Genomic DNA, 19,906 nt, shown 5'->3' with positions numbered 1-19,906 from the left:
TTGTTATATGCTGTACTCACACTATTCTGAGAATTCTAGTGCCTTTGGTAAATTGTAGCTTTGGTTATGTCATAATTTGACTGATTTAGGAGCAGTATGAGTATTTATTATTAATCAGTATTATTTTTGTATCCATAATCTTTTCTTACACTGTAATTTTGCTCAACTTGCTTTTATTCAGTCCATCTATCTCTGATAGATGCTGGTGAATGTATTATTGAGAGAGCAAACCTTTGCAGTTCAAGCAAATGCTGAGTACCTTTCTGTGATATGGAAATTGTCTTCCTCGATAATTCTGTTATAGTCAGTTCTGAGGCCATATCTGATAATGTAGATAAGAGCTGTTACTCTGAACCTAGCCTCAGTGAGACAGCTTTCTATTTAGAAAGTCCCGTTGTTGAGGATTAAGTGAGCAGCTTGACAGCCAGCTGTAGAACACAGAGAGGCATTCCTTATGTTTTTAAACCTTGTTATTGCCCTCTCCTTGCCTGAATCATAGTGGTGAAACTAATAGCATATGGATAAACCACCAAAAAAGAATAAAAAGTGAAATAAAAAGTAATGTATAAACATATATCTTCGTTTCTTATTCTACCATATTGTTCTAATGGAAGAAATTGTTAGCTATTTATTAAAAGCCACTGAAATTTTGATCATTTAAGTTATTAGAGTACCCTCTTTTAGTACATTGTTATCGAAAATAGTTTAGTTTAAAAAAAGACATTTTTAATCCAGCAAGCATTATAACACCTGCAGAGTTAGTACATGAATCTATACATCTTGAACATTTAATGACTTAGATTCTGAAAATTGAAAATTAAGACCGTGAGGATCTATGAAAATGTAAATGCCTGTAAAAGTCTTTTGTTTCTTAAACATCTGTTTAGCATTTATAATATTTTGTGGCTACCTACAAAGAATACAAATCTAAATTTAAAGCAAAACCAATGTAATTATTGCCATCATTAAATATTTTTTAACCTGGCTCAATTTTAAATATTAATGTTTACATATTAATTATATATTTATATATCTTATATGTTAATATTGAAAGATTTTCACCAATAAAAAGTTTAACTGCTCAACCGTTAGTCTCAATCATTAGTCTGAGATTTAGATAATAGCAAGTCCAAATCTGCTGACTGGTATCATACACTGATCCTGGGGTTGAAAATCAGCTTAACCTAGAAGATATTGGGTAAATCTCCATGGCTCAGTCTAAATCACACAATTGCTTTTCAAATTATCTGTACTGCTAAGTCCTTTCATTTGAGGTAATGTTGACAAATTGCTCTCATTGTAATAAATGTATTTTCTAAGGGAGAGACAAGTTCACTCCACAGCCTCAACCAGTCAGAGAAGTAATTTAAAGAGGAGACAGTGTGGAAGCTAAGAAGTTGCTCACTCTGTCTTCCAAAATGAATATCTCATCCTGATAGAAAGCAGTGAATGGTAGGTCCATTTTATTGAGGGTATTGCCTACATGTTTTTCTAATAAAAATCTGCATTTAATTTTTATAAGTACCTACAAATTAAAATAATGAATGGTAATTTACTATTCCAGTGGTCTTCCTCATGACTTCCTGTGCCCAAACTTCTTTCTTTTCAATATCTCGTCTGCCTTCTTATTTTTTTTATTTTCATCAAAATAGACCATTAAAAATTGAGAGTATCGCACAATGTATTAATATAATGTAATCTTTGTTTAACCTAGGAATTATTTAATATCAGTTCTTGGTGTGAGGTCCGATGGAGATTGCAAGTAAATGGGGCTTTGTTTTAAAGGTAGTGTGCTGTATTAAGTGGATAAAAACAACATATTAATGATTAATTTATTTCTATTGAATAGTTATATTCACAATCCATATAATGCATATTGAAATACAGTAAAAATATGACTAGATAGTGCTTTTAGGTATTTTATTTAAAGAATAATTTTATCTGTGGGAAGGTTAGAGTAAAAATAAGTTACACTCACAGACACTTTTGGAAGTATATAGGTCTTTTTTTCTGATTTATTATTTGAGAAACATTTAATTTGTGGGCTGTGTAGCATAAAATGGTATCAGCCTCACTCACAGTTTTGCTTACAACTTTAGAAAGTTTATTTGTTTTTACAACTATTTTTTACATGTCAGTCTTTGTCACCTCCGTTTATTAATTTATTGATGTCCTCATAAGTTGTATTTGATGCAGGTTTTTAGGTTAAAAAAAAGGTGCTTATAGAGTAGATTTTCAAGTACATTGTAGATTTGAAAGAAATTGGGGTTACTGTTTTTTTTAGGAATGTCTATTAATTCCTAATGGAATGTCTGCTCTACTATTACAAAAGGAAGTAAAGCTTATGGAAGTACATATTTATTGATTTTTAAATAATCTCTGAAAAGCAGAAGTTGATTACAACTGATAAACATTGAATATCTAAATACAAAGTCAATCTTGATTAAAATTGTGATGTCCATCTCCTCCTTTCTTCAAAAACCATTTTCCTTTCTCCAAATTTAAAATTCTTCAGACTTTACCAGCATCATCACTGGCCTCAGCCTGTTGTCCTATAACAACAAAATACAACACAACTTAGGCTAACTATGATTTTAGCTGATTTTAGTAAAATTTCAAAAGCCAAAAATTCTTCATAATCTTGAGATTTGATTCCTGTGAAACCTTTGGAGAAGTTTCCATCTAATTCTATTAAATTGTGCAAGCTCTGAACACTGTTTTGCAAATTATTACATTTTAATCAAGACTGGGAGAATGCTATACTGTAGTTCTAGTGTTATACTATTAAGATTATCCGATTGAGTAAATGTTTATTATCTTGAAATAGCTATTTTAGTATATTCTACACGTTAGAACACCAGGAAGCCTTAAAAATAAATACAGAAACTTAGCTGTGCATGTGTCTGATATCAATTTCACATTAATTTCTTGTAAATAACAAAGGAATGATGATTATTTTCTGTCTCTCAGAAATTCTTATTTTATTTTGGTATAACATAGAGGAATAATTTTTTGTTATTAAGTACCAATCAAAGAGTAAATTAGTTATTATTTACTATGTTACATATTTCAGTTTAATATACTTAAGCCACTGAAATTTTATTTCTGGCAATAGTACTTTTTTTTTTTTGACAGAAATCTGTCAATAAATAATTTTAGAGCAAGTTAATTAAATGGTTTTATTCATGTATATCGATGAGTAAATTTTAAATTTCAACATGCAAATGTAGAGTTCCATAGTTAAGTATTGCTTAATACTGCTTTATAATCAGCATATGAAGTGAATCTATCACATTTTATTTTCATATCAGCCCTGTGAGTTAGATATATTATTATCCCAATTGTGTAGCTCATGAATCTAAGACTCAGGAAAAACAAAACAAAAAGAACACTGTATTGTCTAACATCAGACTACTTGGAGGCTGGTGCTCAAACCAATTTTCTGAAAATTGCTTTTTACTTGAAAAGCCTGAATTATTTTCCCTCTTTCTCCTACTATAGGTGACTTTTTTTTTTCCCTTTTCAGAAGAGTATAGCATACATAAATGAAAGTACAACAGGTAAAAGCTGGGAGGGATATGCGTTTTTAAAAATAGTACCTGCACAGCTAACTTATTTCCTGAAAAAACATAGCTTAATGTTCTCAACTTCACTTTTATTGAAAGCACAATTTATTAATGTGCTTAACACTCAAATATATGCTGTGTGTTAAATATTTTAAAGTTAAAGAAGTGTTAAAAAAAAACGGTTTTACTTTATACTCTTCTGAAAACGTCCTACCTAGTTGCCAAGCTATTTTTTTTTTTTTTCTAAAGTACATTAAAATCATTTGGCGAGTTCAATTACCTGCTTCAGGGTCTCTCGAGTTAGGAGAGGTGGCAATTACAGCCTCTGGTGGCTCTAGCCACCTATGCTTGCCTGAGGGGTATGATTATTTCATTCTTAGCTTACAGCCTGACCCATGTTATTGTTCACACAATGCTTCTTTAGGCATTGGATAAATTTTTAAAAAGATAAAAATGTAAAGTTGTCTTAAATGGGAAGTATTTCAAAAACTTCATTAAAAAAAAAAAGTACTTTTTTTCCCCCCCTTCCCTCTGTGTCTGTTTCTCCTGGGTATACCATCTGGTATCAAAGCTAAGAAAATAGTTTCTCTTTCTCTTATTAAATGGAAATAAAATATGCCATCATCAGAAATTGTCTGCATTGCATGCTTTGGCAATTACATGTCAAAATTGCTCTTTTATACTGCCTTCTGCTTCTGGATAACCCATTGTGGCACTGCTTTATGATTAACTGACATTTTAGCAGCATATCTCTCATAGGGAAGGTCAAGAGTTCGAGTTGTCTAGAATGTAATATATTTACACAGTTGGGAAAACTGCTTTCTACTCTTATATTGAAGTTCAATGCTCTTGGCAATTTTCAATGAAACATGTAGATCTATGAAGCAGTGAAAAGGAGAGTGTCTAATTTTAAATGTAAACATTTACTAAAAATGCATTTTCCTCTCCTAAATTTAAAATTAAGGAAACAAAACAAAGCAAAACAACACTCAGTCATATATCAGAAACCATAAGGTGAGGAAGTAAATTTTGGCCTTATGGCTACAGCTTCTTCAGCAAAATGGAACCATATATCGATTTTTACGGTGGTCAAGATAGTTATCAATCACAAAGGCTAGGTATCATTGTAACTCAGCCTTGAGGTTAAAACAAAATAAGCTACTCTTTTAAGACTTTGGATAGATTAACAGTGTAAGGATAACATACTATTTGTTTTAAATTGAAGGCTTGTATCAATACTTGTTTTAAAGTTTTTTGAAATGTGTTAATTTCTTATTATGATCTTCGAGTGCCTTCATTTTTGTTTTTGAGCAAGAATTTTAAAAGGCAATGCTATTATTTTGAAGTAAAAAAAACTCTAAATATAAAAAACTATAAGAAAAGTAAAAGATAAGTTCTTCAATTTTCTTAAAAATCTAAAAGTAAAAACCTTTATTAGGTTTTTATTTTCAGTGAGTAATAACCTGATTTTGTTCTTCAGATTCTGTAGAGAACATTTCAGTTTGAAAGACATTTGTTATTCAGGAGAAAAAAAAAAATTATTGGCCTCTTTCTTTGTTAACAGCACTGGGATACGTACTAGGTCTTCAAAGTTACACAGGCAATGCCTTGCATTTAAGCCCTAATAGTCACCAGGGATAGACCAATAAAGAAAGGGTAAAATGGAAAGTGTTAGGAATTTAGATGAAGACTCTGTTCTTTAAGAGAGTGTTTTAGATAAGCTGTGCCCAGGAAAAGATGGCTTTTAAGCTGGATCTTAAAAAGTTAACTCTGAGTTTTTTTAAGGCAGAAAATAATAGAAAATGAATTAAAAACAGAGAGAACCATAGGTTTAACCCAATAGTAGAGATAGATGATGATTTGAGGATTCTGAAAATAAATAGAGTATCGTCTAAGTCTGGGCTGAGGCTGCAGGTGCAATGTGACCAGGTCTTACATGATAAAGGCTGCTATCCTGTTGTTTTTAAGAAGCAGACTAACATTACTAGATTTGCATTTAGAAAGATCATCCCATCTCTATGGAAGATAAGTTACAGGTAAGGAAAGACTGGGGCCAGAGAGAACATGAGAACATGCTTACAATAATTAAAAACTGATGCTGGCTGTTATCTTCTCTACAGCATGTCTCTCTCATTTTCGATCAGAAACAAGAAACTTATAAATTCTTAGAAAATATTGTCATTCCTAATAATCAAAAAAGTTCCTTTTATTAAAGAATTTTAAAGACATTTTATAGGTGATCTAAATTTATTGTTTGACTTACTTTTTCAAATATGTGCATTTTCCACTGTCATTAATATGTATGCAAACCCATGATGTAACACATTATTTTGAGAAATTATGAAAGTTTGGAGAGAAATTTAAGAGCTATTGTGTATTCGATGGGATATTTACGTATTTCATAAATTTTATTGAGGGTCAAAGTTGTTTACATTGCCGCACTTAAGACAGAAGATAATAAGACAAGATTTCTACTCTTCCAGAACTGATAGTCTAGTTTCAGAACCATAATAACAATAAAAGCATAATGTGTTATAATAAAAATGCAAAGTAATTTGGAAATCCAGAGATGAGAGGTATAATTTCTGACCCAAAAATGATTTTCCCAAGCAATATGTTTGAAAATGATATTAACCTTTATTTTCTGAACAGAACTGGATTAACATTTCTGTTGAATGAAGCCATAGCCTTATCCCTAATTTCTTAACTGTGAAATAATGCATAAAATAATGTTCAGTCAGTTGTCACCATAAAGATGATTTCCTTTCTATCTTTCTTTTCCACAAACATGTAGGGAAACTATATGCACAGATGGAGGTATTAAATGGAAAATGTAATTCATATTTTAATTTAAATCATCAAAGTAATTTTGTTTGTTTGAATTCTCTGGGGCCCATGATTATAGAAATATTATTTTAAATTTCTTTACAGTATATATATTCTAAATTTCCATGGGAAAAGAGAATCTGGGAGGAGATATGTATAATATAATCAACTTCTATTAACCTTGCTAATGGTTTATAATACTAAGAATTCCTAGGATAAGACTCATGAAAATTGAACAAATATAAAAATAATCTTTCCTGCCACCTTTTTATTTTTTACCTCAGGCATGGGTTCTACAGTTAACCATACAGTTCATATAATAATATTTCCTCATAGAGGATGTCATTAGTAGCTGTGTAATTAACTGAGTAGATTTGAGTTGCTTTGAGCTCAAAATTCTCTTCTGACTTACTTTGTTGTTAGATAGCATTTGGTAACCAGTAAAAATGACATTTTTTATTCATTCACAGTACTTTACCACTTGCTGAGTCTTTAATGATAATCATTAAATACTCTTTTTATTGGCTTCATTTGTTTTTATTGAATTTTGCATACTACAATAAAGGTGACAGGTGGAAATGATTTGAATAACAGAATCAGTCCCCATTAAATGTCCTAGATTTTCCCTCTGCTCCTAGGTCTTTTATTTGATATCGAAAAGTAGAAGTAAAAATAAAATGATAATTAATAATGTCTTAAATGATAACACAAGAGTGTCTGAAGAAGAAAATGACCTAGATAGAATTAAAAAGTTTGAGATCCAAATACTGAATACCAATGGGATTAAGAGACTCAACAGCGAGCCTCAGTTAATCCCCTTTGATGGCACCATTGTGGTTACACTGGTACATAGACTTGTCCTTGATTTTCTTTCTTTTTACTCAGAGAATCTACTTCTGTTTTCAATTGTCACTCCCTGTTTTTCTTTTTCCTTATTTGAATTATAATTTATTTTCTGTGCTTTTAAATTAAAAAAAATAAACTTTTATATCAGGCTCTAGTAAAAAAAAAATGTAGTCAAATTTTCTTGGGCAGGAGTACAGATTCATGATTATTCTTGAAACTCACTTATCCAGACCCATCCTCGTTAAAATTAGCATTTTTGATAATGTTGATCACTGTACAATTTTTTTTGAATGGGAAAAATAAGTTTAGAAGGATGTATCGTATTTTCATCATTTAACTTGACTTTTAATGGAATCTGAAGATGGGATTATGATCTTAGAATATCACTTTCTGATCTTCACTGTCTTTCTACAGTATATGGTCTTATTATAGCTAACATGCTGTAGGGATGACTCTTCTATTCTCTTTCTCTCCACCAACTTGTCTAGAGATTGCGGTGAAAAAAAAGCACAAAGGGAAGAGATAATGACTAAATTCTAATCTCGAATGTTTTACATCATATTAAACTTTCTGAACCCCATAAAAACTTCAAGCGTTGAAATTCATGCCTTTCATGTCACCCTAAGCAAGATCTGTGCAAATTTAGCTGTCACTACATATGATATGGCCTAGAAATCATTGAGCGATGTCCATTTTCATTTTCTCAGCCAAATCAGCTCGGTGAAGTTTTAGTTTAAATAAATCATCTTTTATTCTCTGGCTTAGTTCTTCTTTCCCACCTTTATGTAATCCTTCACCATAAAGGAATTTTTAAGCAGATACTTTATTCTGTCATGTAATAGCCACCCCTCAAAATATACAAACATTTTTGTACTGATCTTACACATGAATCTATACTTTATTATTAAAGCAAGGTTTTATTATATACATGTATATATGTATATGTGTGTCTCTTTTAACAGTAATTATAGAAGAAGAATGAAATAATTTCTGTGCCAAGTTTTAAGGTTTTTTAAAAATAAGTCAAGAGCACCTAAAACACTTTATCATGATTTAGGGTAGCATTTATTTGAATTCATAATATATTGCTCTGCCAGAAGTTTTCTCTCTAAGATAAGACCTTACAGGTGAATAAAGGAATGGACATCTAGTCTTCAAATATAAAGAGAGTTATCTTTATTTGTTTACATACTTCATTAATTTTAACTTTTTTTGCTGTCCGAGAAAGTATAACAATATAGGAAATTTAAGTATGTTTTAAAGCTTTAATTTCTCCAATATAAATAAACAATATTATCTTAAATTTTTATTCATTTTATCACCTTCGTATGATGGCATTTTGAAAACTAACATTACTTGAAAATGAATTGGTATACTGATGAATTTGTGATTTTTTGGACAAACAAATAGTCGTTCTCGCTAGTAATTTAGGAACTGCAAAATGAAGATAACGATATAGCTGTTCTCTTACGAGGAAGATGAACCCTTCATGCGCCATCATGGAACACAATATGTTGTAGAACATGAAGCTTTCTTTTAAACAAAAACAATCTATTTATGTCTGATTATTAACACAGACTTTCTGATGGGTCTGACCAGTGGTTCTGTTTTCCTTGATGATTTAGTAAGTTAATTTTGAATTCTTAGCTTTCTTTATGGTAGAGCTGGGCATAAAGTGGTGAAGAGAAGACAATATTTCTCATCTATCTTATTTTAAAAAGTAAAATTAACAGTAACTCAGCTTCACATGTAGTTCTCCTTCTAACAAGTTACAATTTGGAAACTGATTCATTATTCTATTTAATTTTACTTAAGTGGGTTTCCCCCTCCCTGTATTTCCACCTCACATATAGTACATCAGTAGAATACAGAACTCTGCTTGTTTTTGAAAGCAACAGAGATAAGTTTTCCTCTTAATCCTTCTTCCAGTTGGCTCAGATAATCTTTTAACTTCTGCCTCTACTTTACTTCTGTCTTTCCACAGATGGAAAAACTCATTTTTTTAAGGCTAAGTTCCAACAATGAACCAGTTGCTTTTGGAAAAGATTAGCTTTTTTGAATTAAATTAATATTTGATTTTTCAACTTAATTAAAACAATTTGGGTTATCTTTTAAAATTTTGCAGTCAGTTTTAAACTTTAAAATTACATTACTGAAGAATACTAATAAGCAGAATCGTGCTCCAGGGTTCCCTTTCATGTTTCTCCATTCTGTTCTCTGGTGAGTTCTTCATCATAGGTATGTGTGTGTATTGTGCTTTCTCAGACAACAAGGTCTGCTCTGCTTATGAGGAGAAAATGTGCCAGGGGTCCACTAACTATCCCTAAACTAGAGATCTCTTGCTGGAAGTCCTAGATTTTGTAAATACCTCATTAGAATTTATATACCCAAATTATTATTAAATTATACATAACAAAGCATTATACCAAATTTTGCAAGTAAGTTTTTAATAATGAGCACTTACAATGCTACGGTGTTCATACAACTATTGCTATTTATGTCAATGCAGTATTATTTTTTCTATGCTTACAATTATTTCTCAAAGTTATAAATACAAGATACATACAGTATTATTTATATTCTGCTCATTTTACTTACCATTATATTAACTCATTTCCTGTGTCTCTACAATAATTTACCATGTCCTATATTTGTTATATAACATATCTGTCTACCTATCATTTTATTCATCTGAGTCCATATTAAGTTTTAAAACTAATACATTAAAATATTTTGTTCATGGGAGTGAATTTTAACGAATAATTAGTTTGAATATTTTTTATTAAAATGTTTGAATGATTTGTTCTTTAGAAATAACTCTCTAGTGATAGTTTAAGAAAAGGACTGAAAGATTTCAAAGAGATTAGAAGCCGGCTACATGAGTCTAAGCAAGAATTGATCAGTGCTTGCTGTGAAGCAGTGGAGATAAGAATTCCAAGGAGGAGGCAGAGTAGGAAGAGACTTGAGAGGTACAGTCAAAATTTTGTGACATATTGGAAATGAATTCTGACTTGGCATATTAAGGGATAGTGACAAGTTTTATGTTGAAACATTGTGGAAAGTGTTACAAGGGAAAGAGTTATGGTTAGTTTTAGAAGTGAGATATTGGATAAGCAGTTATATTCATGGGTCTATAGTTCCATATAGAGAGTAGAGAGCAGGTTATACAAGTTTGGAAGTGGTCACCATGTCCTTCATGCAGTCGGAGCCATGGGTATGCTTGAATTAGAAATTCAATTAAATTTTATTCAGCCACATTTTCAAAATTATATATATATATTTTTTCCCCTTCAGAGGGATTATACTGTATACATTAGTATCTTATCGCAAAATTACTGAAACTATTAATGCCTTTATATGAATTATATATATATTATATATTTGTATTTATATTACGTATATTTACATATTTATATATATTTATATTATATTATATTTATATTATATATTATATGTTTATACTATATATTGTGTATTATATGTTATATATATTTATATTATATATTTATATATTATATATACTATATATATATTTTTTTCCTCAGGAGGATTATACTGTATACATTAGTATCTTATTGCAAGATTACTGAAATTAATTATTAATGCTTTTACATAGAAATCACTTTAAAATATATAATGGCTGTTTTATACGTACAAATGCATTACACATGTTCAATATATGATTTATAAGTGACTGATTATTTTATCCAATTGTGACATCCATTAAGTGCATTTTAAATGTTCCACATAAGGGGCTGCTCACAGCATTAAGCCAAGGGCAGAATCAAAATTTGGCTTAGTGTTAGTTTTCACTCACAGATCCTAGGCAAATGTGCACATAAGCTAATGCTATTGAGTGCACTTCTGTTTTCTTTCTGTATTGTTCACTGACCTCCCAGGGCTCTTCACGTCAAAGGTTCATGGTGCTCCTACACAGAACAAGCTCCCTTCAGGTATCTCCACACCACACAGGAGAGAGTCATGAGCATGTGTACCAGGGGTCAACAATAGTGTTGGTGTGCTCATTCTTTGGGGTGTCTAGTATGGTACAGTTTTGCACTGATATCTTCCTAGAACTTTCAGTTATAAAAACTTGTTTTATCAATTTTCTATCAAATTCTGTGCTTGAGAACCAATAATTAGTCTGGTTCTTTAAACCCTCAAATCAGAATCTACTGTAGGAGAATCTTAAATATTTAGACTTTCTAAAGATTTTCATCAGAGCCGGGGAAATAAAAAACACATGTGTTTGAGTGAAGATCAGAAAACAAATGATTGTACATTTTTAGGTTTTAGCGGAATGTGCTTATAAACTAAAAAGTTGGTCAGCAAGACTGAGTGAGACTGTAGTATAAAACAGCAGTATAAGTAGTATAAGTATCATCTTAAAGAAATGACTCTACAATCAACTTATTAAAACAAAAATGGTGAATTTTTAGTGATTCATTCTTTTAACTATTCCTTAGTCTTTGAGTACAATGCTAATTATATGGAGTAGGCTAATTGGTTTTCTACTTTTTTAGCTGATAACTTTTTCAGTTACAATTTTTATAATTGTAATTTTGTAAATAATCGGTAAGCTTTTTTTAAAAAAGCTATGTTTAGTGTAATTACTTAATTGTGTAAAATTTCCATGAAAAGATTATCAAAATATATTCTAAAATAGATTGATCAGTTCTTTTATTATTTAAAAAGATGAGTTAGTATCACATCTATTATGAAATTGTCTCTGAGAGAAAGTGTCAGATTTGAAAATCAGCTATGCTCCTGGAAATATGTTTTGACAGAAGCTTATATACATATCTTTGTAACAATAATGTTAAAATTGGGTAATACTGCTATTATCTTGAATTTAAAATTGTTGATCTGACGAATAAATTCTTTTAAAGTTAGAGATATCCTTTTAAAAAATAAGAGCCCTTTAATATACCAATCTTCAAAAGTCTAAATAGTAGAGAAATAAATGTGTACTTTCATGTAATAGAACAGTGGAACAGAGCGTCTCCTGTATCACAAACAGTACATAATGTTTTAATTTTCATGGGACTAGCAAAGCATTTGTTATACTGTGGTTTTTAGCAAGGAATAGTGTGTATATCTTCAGTTAAAAATATATTCTCAGCTTGGAAAAGTGGTATTTAAGGGGTTTGGAGTGAGAAATGGTTTGACAGTGTAACAAGGCATGTTATAAGTGCCTACCTTCAAAGGAAAAAAAAAAGTACACATTTTCCATTACTACCGACTGATAAGGTGCTTGCATTATCCCCTAAACAACTTCGTGCTTGTGGCAATAATCATGCACTGTCATTTTTTTGTACTAATATAAAAGTTCAATTCAATCTTTTTGACAAATACTGCATCATTTCTGGCTGGGCAAATTTTTGTCACTCAAACCCAGTTGATGTATAAGTAGGTTGTGACACACTGGCTGACATGACTTTGGATTAACTGTAGTGAGGAAAGTTATTTTTCTTTCCATTTCCCTTTCCTTCTTTCCCCACCCCACCCTATCCTCACTCTTCACCTGAGTTCAGATTCATCTTACTTCCTTGTTCTTTTATAATCTACATCTTTATACTAAGGAAACGTTTTAGTGAAACTGAAGGAAATTTTCCTTGGAAGTGTGTAGTCTGCTTCTTTATTATTTTTCACTTATTTACAAATTTTTGATCTCTTATGGGGGGCTCTTTTTCTAAAAAGAGCTATTATACAGCTTTTATAACCCTAGACCCTTAAAGTCATTCATAATCTCAATGGTATAAAATATGAACATTCTGCCTTTTTGATTTTATAATTTTGTAGTTGCAACTTTTGTTCTCCCAAAATGCCCTTTGCAATCGTGTGCTTTGGAAATAGTGGTTTCAATTTTATTCCTCTTTATCTCTCACGGAGCTGAAATGAAAGATTTATTATATTATTACTTTAAAAGCTGACACATGAATTCTCAGTGCTAACTCCCAAAGTGGCACTCCTAAGAAAGAGATCATTTCTTTGATAACTTAATATGCCAGGTAAGATCTGTTTGTACTTTAAATGAAATTATTAAGTAAAGAAATTTTATCTTTAGGAAACACAGACTAAAATCAATAGTTTTTCTATCTCGCCAAGTAAGATTGTAGAGGAATTGCCCATGTCTCTTCTGTCTCTATCATTCTCTCCCGGTCGACTAGGCTATGCTAATGAGTAAAAACATAGAAATCGTCATAGATTTTAATATAGATATGGGTACATATAAATTAGGTGTAAATGTAGATGATGCAGATGATTATCTTCCCACCCACTCACTAATTTTTGACCTGCAGGAGAGTTCAACTCTTTTCAGGTCAAGAGTTGAAGCTCCAATAGGCAACACTCTAGAGTGGCTTTGGTCTAATTTGTAGTAGCTGTGGCATGAACTTTCTAATTATATTTAACTTTATGTTATTCAAAATTAAAATTTTAATTATATAAACTAAGAAATCTATTTCCCTTAAAATTATTTTCGGTCTTATTTAATAAATTTTGTCATAAAATAATTAAAACAGAAGAAAACTACTGTAACTTGAAAATATTTATTCACCAGGATTTCAGCATTTATTTTGTCACTGCTAATTTATTTTGTGTTTCAAATCAAATGTAAATTCTTTTCTCTCATATATATTGTTCTGGAAAGTGTATGGCATTTGGTATAAAAAATGTTTATATATAATCTCAATTGTGATATTAGTTTTAAAATAATACACACAAAAACATGCATATTTTTAAACTAACATGGTATATAGTTATAAAAATTAGAAAGAAACCAAATGCTCAACCTAAGGAAATTATTTTATAAATTATACTATATCTGTATTATTGCATAGCTATTACAATTATACACAGTCTTAATTTGAATATAAAATAAAGTGAGAAAATCAGAGTATAATGAAAAAATAAAAATAGGGTTAATAATTTTATACTTTTCTTATTTCTTAATATTAAAGTCATTCATTTATAAAGTTAAATATTTATTTAAAAAATTTACCAAAACATGATTCACTTAAATTTTCTGACTGTTTTTCATATATACTAACAAAAAATATCTGTTCAGAGACTAACTATGCTAACGATATTGCAAGTTAATACTGAAAACTTAGTTGAAGATATGCACAAATGTGCATTTTTTTTCTGTAAGTAAGTATAATTGAGGATTTTATAAAGTCCTGTACTTTGGACCACACAATTAATCTAGATTTGGGTTGTTTTTATTTCGAGCAAAGTCTTTTTTCCTTTTTATTTTAGTCAAAACTTATGAAAGAATGAAGGTAAACTGCGAAAGATTGGGAGATGTCACAGATTTACTCCTAAGATTGTGCATATGTGAGAACACATTTTTGGGCACTCATGGATCATTCAGCAGCATTTTTATACCAGTAACCTATTTTTGAAGGGATTTCAATTTCTGAGTGCCATTTTCTGTTTTCAGGTGTAAAACATATCATTGTGTTCTGATTTTAAAATGTCTTTTTAAATTAAACTCTTAAAAATTTCAAAACTAAAAATATTAGACTCTGGACTAGAACTTAAAAGTTTTGTTTAAAGGTAGGTTGTTAGTGACAATAACTACATTGATAAATTTTTATTTAGTATTTAATTCAATAAAATGCTAGGTCAAGTGCAGTGAGTAGAATCAGGTCCTAAAATTGAATTTGGGGATAGGCATATAAGTAGACGTAATATTAAAAAAATAAATTCATCAGTTGTTTATAAAAACATTATTAATATGTATCGTGTCATAATAGCAATCAAGTTTATGAAATGTCCATCCTGCTTTTAAATTTTGATCCAGAATACTTAAGAGTAGAGAATCTTACTACAGTTGGGCAACTTGGTAACAATTTTTCTGAAAATTGTGTAAGAATAATTTTTCTATAGGAAATTTTGTTATAACCTACCTAATTGCATGACTGACTTACCTTTGGATAATAACCAAGTAATGTAAAATAAAATATAATTAATTGGAGAAGAAAGAGTAGTATGGAAAACAAATTCAATGTCAAGCTATCTCAGGAAAAAACGACTAAATAATTTTATATATGCTTTTTGTTCAATTTAAAAATGAATCAGCACAGTCTTTTCATGGCAAATAGTAATGTAATAAACTTTTATAAAAAATCTTCTGGTATAGATTTTAATTTAAACTTGTATGTTTAAGATTTATTTCATTTATTATAGTGCTTGCTGGCAAACAGTATGTTAATATAATCTTTACTATTAAAATTAGATTATTTTTCCCAGCCTGTGTACATATTTCTGTGCCATTTTGCTTTTCTTAACAATCAGGTTGTAATAATTTTGTGTTGTGGTGAGTTTTTCTTTCATATTTATGTATAGAGCATAGTACAGGGCATGTCTCAGTTAAAACATTGGACCGATTTCAAAGATTTTTTTTTGTTATCATTGTTAATTAATTTTGGAGAAGTTGAATATTTTATCCTGAAGTGATTATGCTTTATTTCTACTTGTTGCCAGATGACATTGATAACCCAAATGAACTTACATAGCATTGAAAAATAAGTAGCCCTTATTTTATTAATTACATACTTACATAAGAATATATATGTGTTATTTATATCCTTCTTAATTTCAAGAACATTTTGAGATAGTTTACTAGAACTTACAAAATCGAACAGGAGAATATTAAATTGATAAGTACTTGGAGGGAAAAAGGGACACTTGGGAATAAATAGTTAAATTCCAGGGGCTATGAGAGTAAACAAACATTTATGCTATAGAATCTGATTTTATTAGGGGAGACCATAGATTTAGTTTTTAATTTATTAGTAGTAAAAGCAAAATCTGTGTCAATTAATGACTGTTATTTTATTATTGTTTATAATGCAAAAGCTAATGTTTACTAGCCACTTAAAAAGCATCCTAAGAACTGTACTCAGCATTCGACACTCAATTATGTAATTTATCATTGCAATACCCTGCAAAGTGGTAATATTGCTATATTTTCCATATGCAGAAAAGCAATCGCAGAAAATTGTTTTGTCCAAGGTCACACAACTATTATCTGGTTTAGTTGGGATGTGAATCCAAACACTTCTGACTCCAAAATCAATAATCTTATCCACAGAAGTCACAGTTTTTATAAGATAAAATAAATCAGTTGCTTCAGAAAAATATACCTTGTCTTAATTCTGAGGATAAGAATAAAATATCTTCTGTGGGGCTCAGGCTTGATTCAAGGATAAAATGATTCAAGGAGACATCTAGAGGAATGTCTAAAATGCATATCCTTCTGGCAACCCTTGTGAATATCTCTTTGCTCTTTGTTGCTTCCAAATTATTTTGTCTTGAGGCTAGGAGCAAATTGATTTTCTGAAAGTTGTGTCTCCTATGAACAGTTAATATTAAAGTCAATAGGAATATTTGCCGGTTAGAATTTTAGTAACTTTGTCCTTATCAAGATCCTGAAGAAATACTCTTAGAGCTTAATCTAGAAATTCATCCGTCAGGCAAAATTTTGATTGATATCCAATGCTACTTTAAATAGTTTTTTTTTTTTACATATGTGTTTTACTTTTCTATCACTTTTTGCCTCTCTTAAACTACAATTCTTCTGTGATACAGACTTTTACAAAGACTATAGTTTAGGTTTTAGTTTCATTACTTATTAATAAATACTTGAATATTCATTTGTAGTGCCATATGAATTTATAATAAACTTTATTACTGATTTTATTAAGAGATATTTTTGAAAGTTTATCTTAGTGAAGGCAGTGCAATCAATTTAAAAAATCATCTCATTAGTTATGAAAATCTCAGTTGTATGACTTTCGTAGCTTTGTGTATATTTTGGGTCTACATTGTATCCCTTTATGTATGTAAGTATTTAAAAAATAAGGTTCACATATCCTAATTATTTTCAGTGCTCATGATAGTTTAACTTTTGCATTGCTTTCAGTGTTAAATGTTGAAAGCAAGTATACTAAGAAAAAGAAAACAAAATATCACACTTGAAGATCTATCATGCAGAAAAAATAATCATTAATTTATGGTGAACTTTATTTCATACATCTGTTTGTGCATGTTTATGTGTGTGTGTGTGTGTGTGTGTGTGTGTGTGTGTGTGTGCATAAAGAAGAAAAGGAGGGGAGGGGAGGGATTAGTGGTTGGATAAAATTATTTGCAAATTCTATTCTATATGAAATAGTTCTTAACCATAAGTATTTATTTATCATATAATACTAAGATATTGAATAATAAAAACAGTATATATAAATCCAAAAAAATAGCTGTAAAATTTTCCCACCACAAGTGTTTTCTTTTTTTATTTCTTTGATCCCTTCCGTTGTTTAAGTTTTTTTAATATAATGTGCCAAAAAGTTCTGGAGAATTTCATAGCAATTCTAAATATAACCTTGTACACATAGAACTGACGGAAATAGATATATAATTTACATATATTCTGCATAAATATCTATAGAATTGCATCTGTGAGATTCGTATAAAGGAGTGTTATGTTTGTTATAATATGGAAAAACTAGTCAATAAGGTCTGGTATATTTTAAATACCATATGAGTTATGAAAATGAATTATGAAAAACATTAAAATAGTAAATATTAAGGGGTTACATTATTTTTGAAATTCATTTTTTTATTTTAGATGGTCACTCTTTCCCTTTTGCTATCAGTTATTATTAACTGGCAGCAAACCAAAGAAAACATGAGTTGGTGTTAACAATATACTGGAAACTGTTATTTCACTATGTGATGTTATATAGTATTTGTTTTCCATTTTGTAGCCCCATAATTCTCACTGCTCTGTCTTCCTACTTCCATATTTAAGTTCTCATAACTAGTCGTTTCACTATAATTTATCTACCCCTGTGTTCTTCGTTTGATATATTACCTTTTACTGGATTTTTTTCCATAGCTTGTTTCAGAGAATGTAGTATTTTGAAGGTGTTTTTTTAAATGTTTAAATATATACACAAAATATCTCAAATAATCTTTTCTCTTAGTTTTAGGTTTTGATATTTATCTATTTTGACACTAAGAGATTATTAGTTCATGGCTGAAATCTTATCCCACTTTGTATCTTATCATTATCTTTTCTACAAATAGTTATTAAATTATTTCTGTTTTTTAAATTATAAACAATGCTGTTATGAACACTCTTTGTATATGACTTCTTATAAACATATGCAAGTTTTTCTGTCGTATGTAACTAAATTGAAATGGATATGTCATCTGCAACACCTATATTCACTTTTACTAGAAATTGTCAAATTGCATTCCAAAGTCTCACGTTTGTCAATACCCTTACCATCGATGTTTAGAGTCCTAGTTTCTATACTTCTTCACTATTATCTGATATTGTCAGACTTTACTTTTTGGCAGTCTGAGTATGAAACTGAATTTTGGCATTTTATTTATATATTTTTTGTATTTTTATATATTTTATTACCTTCTTTGAACTTTCATTGTTTACAATAGGATATGTTTATTATTTGAAACGTTTTTGAAAATATGAAAAACGCTTGATTGTCTCCCTCTTTTCTTCAGATACTTTTATTTTTATGTATGTCGTCTGCCTTTTTACAAATTTTCTTTTCCTCTGACCTTTCTCCCACCTTCAGTAATTTGCGGAATATTTTTAATCATCTACAATCTCCAACTATATTTTTATTTTATGCTTTTTTAAAGCAGCAGTTATTATATGTACAACAACAAATCAGTTTATTCCAGCCAGTGATTAAAGTGTAGAAATTAACTTAAGATCCAGTGTTGTATTTAACGACTTTTAAGATGGAGAGTTAATTCTATATTAATGTTGTCAAAGCAGACTCATGTATTTTTTATCAAAAGTTAGAAATGTTGGAAAGTTGTTGTTTTATCAGAATAAATCATAATGTACTGGATAGCCAATTTCATAGTAATGTCATATACAAAACCCAGGTTATGTATAAAGCTTCTATTAATTTAATATAACCACTGGGTAAAGATTCTCTTTTATGGAGAAAGCAGCTGAGAGATAAAGATAAGTTCATAACTTGTGACAGCTAAGATCATACGATCATGCTTTAAGAACTTCAGCCATATTCTCTCTATGATGAGAGTTACACCCCTGAACTTGAATGATTGTCTCAGTATATTGCCTCTTTCTCTGATTCATCATTAATAATTTCTTTCAAATATTTTTATTTAAACATGGGTATTTGCACATGTATATAAGAGCTTTAGTGAAGTAATATGATAGCTTCAGTGATGGCCATTACTGGAAGTATAATTTGAGTTGGTTATCAGCAGATGATTAAAGCTAGGGATTTGTGTGTGTGATGGGAGTGAGCTGTAAGGGAAGGTGATGATGGAAAACCCTGGAAAATATTCCTTTGAAACAGTTTTTTAACTGGGTTTTCTTGAATGAACTCAGGCCACTGAAGAATTGTACTAGAAAAATAAATACATAAGTCTTATTTCTACCAATCTCTAACTCTAATGTAGTATTTCCTTTAATTTTGAATAAAGGCCATAACCTATGATTAGTAACGTTGTTGATTTTGTCTCCAAGAAACATCACAGATATTTTCATATCACATTACAGATGTTATAGTTACCTTGAAATATCATTTACTTTTATTGCCACCTTGAAATTGCAATAGTTATTAGACCTGCCTCTTTTTATTGCATTACTAAAT

The 19,906-nt window shown here is 29.9% G+C and overlaps 1 protein-coding gene across 10 annotated transcripts in view; it reads left to right on the top strand.

Annotated features, from left to right (window-relative positions):
- Positions 1 to 19,906, top strand: part of PTPRK (protein tyrosine phosphatase receptor type K) — a 477,924-nt gene that overhangs the window by 301,504 nt on the left and 156,514 nt on the right. The window lies entirely within an intron of this gene.

This window comes from Pteropus medius, unplaced genomic scaffold (genome assembly GCF_902729225.1).
Source record: "Pteropus medius unplaced genomic scaffold, Ma_sr-lr_union100, whole genome shotgun sequence".
In the NCBI taxonomy this organism is placed as follows: Eukaryota; Metazoa; Chordata; class Mammalia; order Chiroptera; family Pteropodidae; genus Pteropus; species Pteropus medius.
The sequence above is the reverse complement of the archived record's forward strand: the minus strand, read 5'-3'. Positions and strand labels throughout refer to the sequence as shown.